This window comes from Schistocerca serialis, chromosome 1, assembly GCF_023864345.2.
Source record: "Schistocerca serialis cubense isolate TAMUIC-IGC-003099 chromosome 1, iqSchSeri2.2, whole genome shotgun sequence".
Lineage (NCBI taxonomy): Eukaryota > Metazoa > Arthropoda > Insecta > Orthoptera > Acrididae > Schistocerca > Schistocerca serialis.
In genome coordinates, this window is record NC_064638.1 from 1,075,602,387 (window position 1) to 1,075,611,328 (window position 8,942).

The following is an 8,942-nucleotide window of genomic DNA, read 5'->3' on the forward strand; positions in this document are numbered from 1 at the left end:
TCGAGTGTGCCTCTGGTGTTCACGGCATCGATCCTCGACGGTACGCATCGTCTGACCAATATACGACTTGCCACATTGACACGGAATCTGGTACACGCTGGCCTTCCTTCTACTATCTTACTCATCATTTAAAGTCGTTAAGATAGTACTTGCAGATTTTATTTAATTGCGTTCTTGCAGTTATAAATTTACATGTTACATTCATAATTCGCAATTGCCGAGTGATGGAAACCTTCGACCATTCGATTCATGTGTGTATTCTCATCGTATACTGTGGGATCAGCAGTATTTGGCCTGTAATGTGACAACTACGTATCCCAGCCCCTAGACAACGAAACCAGCCAAAACTTTTAATATTTAAACTCTGAGTCGGAGGGTGCGCAGTTTTTTAGAAAGCCCGCAACCATCTAACGCACCAATTGGACAGAATTTGGCACGATATCCATGAGAAAGACATTCATCAACTCTGTCAGATATTAACAAGGCGATAATTCCTTGTTAGTTATTGTCCATCATGAGAACCTGTGTGTCCCCAAATTTTAGTTCGTGTACAGCAACATCTGCACTTTATAAGGACCTGCTTGTGTGACAGGTTTCGAAAGAATGTAACTGTGTCCACATCACTATTTTCGTGCAAGATGGGGTGACACTGCATGTCCCATGTCAGGTGAAAAATGTGCCTCGAGTAGAATTCAGTAACAACAGCATCATCTCTAGGCAGTTTCAAGATGTGTGGCCTTTCAGCTCTCCCGATTAAATCCATGTCAGTTCTGGTTGTGGGGATATCTGAAAGATCGAGTCTGTTAAGGATGTATCGGGACTCTTCCTGATCCGAAGGACAGCACACAACGACATATTACTCTGATTACACAGGATATGCTGCAAGCAACTGTCGACCATACCATGTTACGGACGCAGCATGTTGCTGAGTTGGGAGACCATATTGAACGCATGTTGTAACTTGTAACCATATCCTAATAAAAGAACCAAAACCACCGTTTTCATGTACCTACGATATTTCAGCGTTCTGCGATATGTACAGCCGACGCTGCTGTACTCTGAACACCGCCAGTTTAATCATAAACCCCTGGTATTTTGAGGCAGCTCTGTGCACTCAGGAAACAAGGTCCCCGTCCAGAAACGGGTGTTCAGACTGGTCTGCTGTGTCGGTTCGCGAAGTTCGTGTAGGCCTTCTTTCAGGCGTCAGAATTCTCTGCCATCACTGTGGTTTGTTGTTGGTAATACTGACTGCTTCAGGAGAAGCTGCAACATTTATTCAGTGAACATTAGAAGGGGAAACGATACTGGACTGAACACTTCCTTAAACACTGTACAGAAGGCTTGCTATTCAACTGGTTTCATTCCAGCAGAACTGAAATAATTGAGCGATGGCCCCCAGATATCAGATATTCATATCCAAGCTGAAATTCTTCATTTGTGTGGCCATGTTGTCCGTAGTTGCTTTACAATTCTTGAGGGTATTTTTGTTCTTGTGTCTGATATCTATCAGCTCAGTTGCAGAGATGTGAAAAGATATATATTGGAATGACTTGCAGGACATTTGACACAAGATATAAAGAACATGTCAGAGCATTTAAACACGGTACAAACCATCCAACATTCGTAGATCATATAAAACAAGAACACCATAGACCAAGAAATATTGAAAATAAAATATGAATATTACAAGAATCAGTGAAGACAGTCACCTCCTCCCTTTTAAGAAAATTTCCACATACACAAAGAATTAACAAAAAATAAACATTTGCTTAGTGACCAAATAAACCAGGCTTTATATAAAATAACTGATGAAACTGCATGAAAAAGAAAGGAACCTTTTCCATCCTTCACCCCCTCCCATTCTCCCACTCTCCCACCCAGTCCCCTCCACCTCCCAATTTCATTTCACTTCTTGCCCCTCACATTCTCCCCCAACTCACATTCCGTCATACTACTATGACCTTACGTCCACTCACCATGGTTTCTCCTTCCCCCACCCAAACAAAAAATCACTACTCCTTCCCTACTCTAACACGTTACATAAATACACAGCAACATAATTAAATAGTAGTACACACATACAATAATCCAAAAGAGAAAAAAATTGTAGGTCAAAGACAAACTAGTAACAAAGTTAAGTTGGCAACACTACAAAACACAAACCACAATACATACTTAGAAGTATAAAAACAAACATTAAAGAGTGGTGTGCGGAAAGGTGTGGTGAGAAAAACATAAGAAATCCATAGTGCTGCAGAACAACTAAAAATTAGACCGTAACTACCAGTGTCTAAAGAAAAAAAAAACATCAACGATATGCTAGCAGAGGGCATTTCCAGATGTAAGAAGAAAACAACCGAAAATCACCGTAAGAACAAATCAAAATATTGGTAACAAACTGTTTTTCGATCTTAAAGCAAATTAAAATATAAATAACTTGATTACAGATCACTGATGATGCTTTACCTCAATAAAGCGAAACACGTCTGGTGAAAAAAAACCACGCATTTTTTTAGTTGCAACGACAGAACAAAAATACCCCCAAGTTGAAATGTTTGCTTGTGGCACAATACTTCTTTCCTGTACGCGAGTTCCTCACGGAAATTGAGAACATTTGTCTGTAATGTGTTACTTATTCATATACTCTCTTTTTGTGTGTTATTGAATTTTTGTTTATAAATTTCCTAATCAGTACTCCGAAAACTAACAAGGGAACCTCCCCATCGCATCCCCCTCAGATTTAGTTATACATTGGCACAGTGGATAAGCCTTGAAAAACTGAACACAGATCAATCGAGAAAACAGGAGGAAGTTGTGTGGAACTATGAAAAAAATATGCAAAATATACAAACTGAGTAGTCTATGCGCAAGATAGGCAACATCAAGGATAGTCTGAGCTCAGCAGCGCCGTGGTCCCGTAGTTAGCGTGAGCAGCTGCGGAATGGGGGGTCCTTGGTTCAAGTCTTTCCTCGAGAATGTTTTCTTTTCAGACAGTTATCAAAGTTCAGGCACTCACAAATGATCAACTTTGCTCTCCAAAATTCCAGGACATGTTCAGATTTGCTTGGACATATGCAGGATTTTGTGGCACAACTTGACTAGAAGAAGGGATCGGTTGGTAGGACATGTTTTGAGACATCAAGGGATCACAAATTTAGCATTGGAGGGCAGCGTGGAGGGTAAAAATCGTAGAGGGAGACCAAGAGACGAATACACTAAGCAGATTCAGAAGGATGTAGGTTGCAGTAGGTACTGGGAGATGAAGAAGCTTGCACAGGATAGAGTAGCATGGAGAGCTGCATCAAACCAGTCTCAGGACTGAAGACCACAACAACAACATGCAGGATTTGAAGGTCTACACACGGAAAAATTTGAAAACGTTAAAAACATATGTTTTGACAGAGAACAGGTAAAACTGTGCGATTGGGAAACTGCTGCATTCATTTGTTGCAGTTTATGTGACAAACTCTTATGCTTTCATCACTTTTTTGGGAGTGATAATCACATCCACAAGAAAACCTAAATCGGGTAAGGTAGTAGAATCTTTTTACCCATTCGCCAAGTCTACAGGTTAGGTGGGTCGACAATATATTCCTGTCATGTGACGCACATGCCGTCACCAGTGTCGTATATAATATATCAGACGTGTTTTCCTGTGGAGTAATCGGTTGACCTATGATCTTGCGATCAAATGTTTTCGGTTCCCATTGGAGAGGAACGTCCTTTCGTCTACTAATCGCACGGTTTTGCGGTGCGGTCGTAAAACACATACACTAAACTTATTACAGTGAACAGAGACGTCAATGAACGAACGGACAGATCATAACTTTGCGAAAATGAAGAAAGTAAACTTTTCACTGGAGGGAAGAGTTGAACCAAGTACCTCTCGTTCCGCAGCTGCTCACGCTAACCACGGGACCACGGCGCTCCTGAGTTGAAATTTTCCTTGATGTTGCATATCTTACGCATGGACTACTCAGTCTGTATATTTTGCTTATTTTTTCCATAGTTCCACACAACTTCTTCCTGTTTTCTCGATTGACCTGTGTTCAGTTTATCAAGGCCTATCCACTGTGCCAACTTATAACTAAATCTGAGCGGGGTGCGATGGGAAGGTTTCCTTGTTAGAAGTATAAAAAAAACATTAAACAGTGGTGTGCAAAAAAGTGTGGTGTGAAGAACATAAGAAATGCATAGTGCTGCAGAACAACTAAAAATTAGACCGTAACTACCAGTGTCTAAAGAAAAAAAAAAACATCAACGATATGCTAGCAGAGGGCATTTCCCGATGTAAGCGAGAAATCAAGTGAAAATCACCGTAAGTACAAATCAGCATATTGGTAACGAACTGTTTTTCGATCTTGAAAGAAAATTAAAATCTAAGTAACTTGATTACAGACCACTGATGATGCTTTACCCCAATAAAGCGAAACGTGTCTGGTGAAAAAAAACGCACTTTTGTAGTTGCAACAACAGAACAAAAATACCCCCAAGCTGAAATGTTTGCTTGTGGCACAATACTGCTTTCCTGTACGCGAGTTCCTCGCGGAATTTGAGAACTTTTGTCTGTAGTGTTTTACTTATTCATATATTCTCTTTTTGTGTGTTATTGAATTTTTGTTTACAAATTTTCTAATTAGTACTCTGAAAACTAACCAGTGATTCGTTCCATGACCGAGTAGCTCTGGCTCGCACAGCCCCAAAGAACATGATAAATAAATAATGTAAATAAACTAAGAGAAGGATGCTGAATGAGGTTTGGATATCTTCTGTGTGAAATGAAAGACATACACGTGATACCATTATTATTATTATTATTATTATTGTATATAGTATGCGTACAGTACAGTAAAATTCACGTTTCATGTAACAACGGAGTAGACTTGCGTTAGAGTCTGTGGCACACAGCAGGTCCTACACCCATATCGCAGAAGTCGCCAGCCGCCGCTGCTGTCGAAGGGCGTGGCCACGCCACGGCGCTTGCAGCCTACACCTCCAGCAGCGGAGATTCCATTCTCCTACGGAAACGGCAGCGACTGGCGCGCTCGCTCCATCCTTCACGCGAGAGTGCAGAAGTTTAAGTGCCGGATATGCTTGTTGTGCTCCTGAATCTATTTACCTTTTGTACCGGATACAATGAAATTAGTATGAAAAAGCTCCATGCATGTGACTGGAAATCAGTGACTAGATCTTAACTGGGAAGAAAGTGGACAAGTAACGCATTTAACTGTTTGTACTCAGTTCATGTGCGGGTCACGTCAACCTCAAACGACACTGTACATCCTTATCGCTGAAAATTGCGGTTTATGTTACAGAGGAACAGGTGAAAATGAAGTGTTCTTGTGTATGTTAAGACACGTGAACATTTCGGTAGCTCAGTGTGAAGCCAATCTTTCCTAGCTGGCAGAACAGCAAATGACTCCCTTTCATTAGAGCCAACTCTCACTCTCTCTCTCTTTCTTGATACATCTGGAAGTAATGAGATACTTTCTATCACTACACAAATCACAGCGTTCTCACGAAGTGGATCGAGACCAGGATCCCTCATCACGGGTAATGACAAGTCATTCTTATTCCGATCTCAATGAAATGAAATAAAGAAGAACTGGAAGGTCAATACTATAATCGGATATCTAGTAGCTACGAATCACAGTAATGTAGTCTACCCAAGAACTGGATCCACCATGAGGATTGGCTCCACACCATTACAAGTATAGCTCATAGATCGATATAAATACACACTAATGTAGGAACTTAAGTACAGGATAATACAAAGATCACAAGTTAAGCTTCAGCTGCACCCTAAAAATAAAGTACTTGAGCTCCAGTGTGACGGAAATACTTTTCTCTGTGACATGCAGGTACATCAATTAATATACACATTTATTACGTAAACATGACTACTGAACTATAATTAAAATTACGAATACGAGTTACACATTGATAGTGAAAGGTGAACTTGTATTTCACAAAAGTTCCAATCTTAAGATGTACAGAAATGTTAGAAGTAATACAATAATTTAAACCCTTTGGTCGAGATTTATAAGCAAATTATTGTTGATAACCTCGCGGTTACTATTGCTCTATTCGCAGCAGGCCATCGAACACTCCTACTACGAGATATGCGTCATCTGTGACGTCCCCTCGCAAGGGGCAACGCTTGCAGTCCATTGTGACAGGTTTACACTTATTGTAAACAGTATTCACCGCACGTGTCCATCAGTAATCTCTTGGCTCCCGCATACAGGCTTTACATCGCCTCAGGATATCCCATGTTGAAAGTTATTTGCTTGTAGCCGTCACCTGTTGTTCTCCTTTATCTACGCAGATTGTTAGCGAAATCTAGGAAATATGAAACAGTAGTTTCGCAGCAGACGAAGCACAATACAACTGACATCGAATCATAATGATTGGACAAGGAGTAGCCTGCAGCAAGCAAGCATTTAATTACCCAATGAAGGATGAGTGCTAGTAACGAGGAAGGTGGTGGTGGTGGTTAGTGTTTAACGTCCCGTCGACAACGAGGTCATTAGAGACGGAGCGCAAGCTCGGGTTAGGGAAGGATTGGGAAGTAAATCGGTCGTGCCCTTTCAAAGGAACCATCTCGGCATTCGCCTGAAACGATTTAGGGAAATCACGGAAAACCTAAATCAGGATGGCCGGAGACGGGATTGAACCGTCGTCCTCCCGAATGCGAGTCCAGTGTGCTAACCACTGCACCACCTCGCTCGGTAACGTGGAAGGTCAAGTCTTTTCTAGCTAGGAGGAAACATTCAGTAGTGGCCATAAATGTGTCAGTTGCAGTTTCATCTCATCATAAGATGTGCAAGAAAAAGAATCGTAAGAACTCTGGACATACCAAATATGATTCTATATGAAAAAGATATGACGCTATCTCTTCCGAAACCAAGGTGAGTTGTTGTATACAGCACTGCGACTAGTAAACGTATACGAAAAGGCATCAAGAATGAAGTTAAGTCGTGGTTTATACTTTCGTTTGTCACGTTTTGGCAGATTCTGCCCTAAGTACGATAAAATGTGGCCCAATATATCGTGCAACGCCATGGCTGATACAATGTGGTTTATTGATGTGTGGATATTCTTGTAGTGTATGGAGTGGTAACAGACTAACACGCAGTAGAGACCAAGGTCTATGTTAGGTCTGAAAGTCACAGCTTGTTTATGAGTTGGCGAAGCTAACGACATTGAATACAAAATCTTTGTTGCTGTTGCATATTGATCTACAGTGGTGTGTGAAGTGTAGATTTGGTTGATATTCAACCTGGTTGTGAACTGGGGAAGCGAACGTAAGTGATGTGATGAGACTAGCTATAACTCTTGTTAAGGAGTGTATAACGCATACCCGATTTCGTTACGTTGTTTATGTCCGACATTTTGATGAGGTCATGGGTCAAAAAAACTACTTTTTCGCCAATTCCATACAACTTTACTTATTGCATACAAGATCGAAATGATTTTCGAGAAATTAAATTTCGAACTCAAGATTTGTATGGAACTGAAAAGTGTACTATTGGAAGTCAGCACAAGACGAAACTGGAAACATTTCAAATGTTATACGGCAAAAAAAGTTAAAAATTAAATTGACACAAAGAGAATGAAATGATGAAGAATAGGAGAAACAGATAATGGAATAAGTTAATGAAAGACCCATAGCGGAAGAAGGAATAGGTAGTAGAACATTTGTTACAGTTTGCAGGAGTAGCAAACATAGCTCTTTATGAAGCCGAAGAACCTGAAAAAATGGTTGGGGTATTAGTTAAACACCGATGTAAAATTTTTCAAAAGATTGAAAATGTGGTGGAAATCAAGAAACCAGTTAAAACAATTGATGGATTAGAAAGAATTAAAAACACAGCTTAACCTGCAAGGTAAAATCGTGGCCACTAAAATGCTCATGCAGTTGGTATTACTGATAGGTAGTTACTGCTGAGCAATGGAAGAGGCAAAAGGGACAGTCTACCATACGTGAAGCAGAACCAAGTCCATTAGCTCCATCAAAGGAATGACTGCGAAGAAGATTGGAAATAATTAGATGTTAGCGAACAGTTACCAAGTATTTTCCTCACCCCGGTTCCGCCTTCCCTGTCCTACTTTCAGTAATATGCTCTACCAGGTGGACTGAAACAAATTTCGTGATAATATATTGCCACAACAAACACCGACAGTTAAAGACCTCCTTCATGTCTTGGACGCTTTCTAGAAATCTTCGATTGATTAAAAGCGGAGGTGGTTGCAATTGTGTCGTTCCTACAACACCTATCAGTTACAGAAATCGGAGAAAAAAATAATCCGTCGACTAAGACTCACTGGTGGCTGTGCGGTCTAAAGCACGGCTTCCCGGGTGGGAAGGAGCGCCTGGTCGCCGGCATGTTCCCTGGGGGTCCACCGGGGGCCGAACCGCACAATAACCTTGGGTTCGGTGTGGGGCGGCGGACGGGTGGACTGCGGTGGTCGTCGTGGGGTTGTGGACCACTGCGGCTGTGGAGGGGACGGAGCCTCTCCGTCGTTTCTAGGTCCCCAGTTAACATACAATACAATACAATACAAGACTTACTGGACACTCCAGGCGCAAGCCAAGCTGAATTCGACTGCTGCCAAACTACAGACCAATTTCGCAGAATTTCGCAAACAACTGGGGAAGTGGATTTAGGAATAACTTGTCAAGTGGGCCATGTTTCCTGTGTTTATTACGGGGCGCGGCTGGAGATATGCGCGGGCCAGAAGATCGCTTTCGTCGCCTACGAGTCTGCCCCCGGCCCGATGGAGACGTGTGGCGAGTGCCGACTGTCCACGGTGGCCGGGCTGAGCGGCGAGGACCTCGCGCGCCCGTCCTCGCTGCTGCCGCTGCCGCTCGAGCTGCCCATCCCTCCGCCTCCGCCGCCGCCTCCACCGCCGCCCCCGGGCCCGCCGACGCCGCCCCC

The 8,942-nt window shown here is 42.2% G+C and overlaps 1 non-coding gene across 1 annotated transcript; it reads right to left on the reverse strand.

Moving 5' to 3' along the window:
- Window positions 1–6,656: 6,656 nt before the first annotated feature.
- On the reverse strand, window positions 6,657–6,729 carry Trnaa-cgc (transfer RNA alanine (anticodon CGC)). The gene has a single exon. It is a non-coding gene; the product is annotated as a tRNA-Ala (tRNA).
- Between the last annotated feature and the right edge of the window lie 2,213 nt (window positions 6,730–8,942).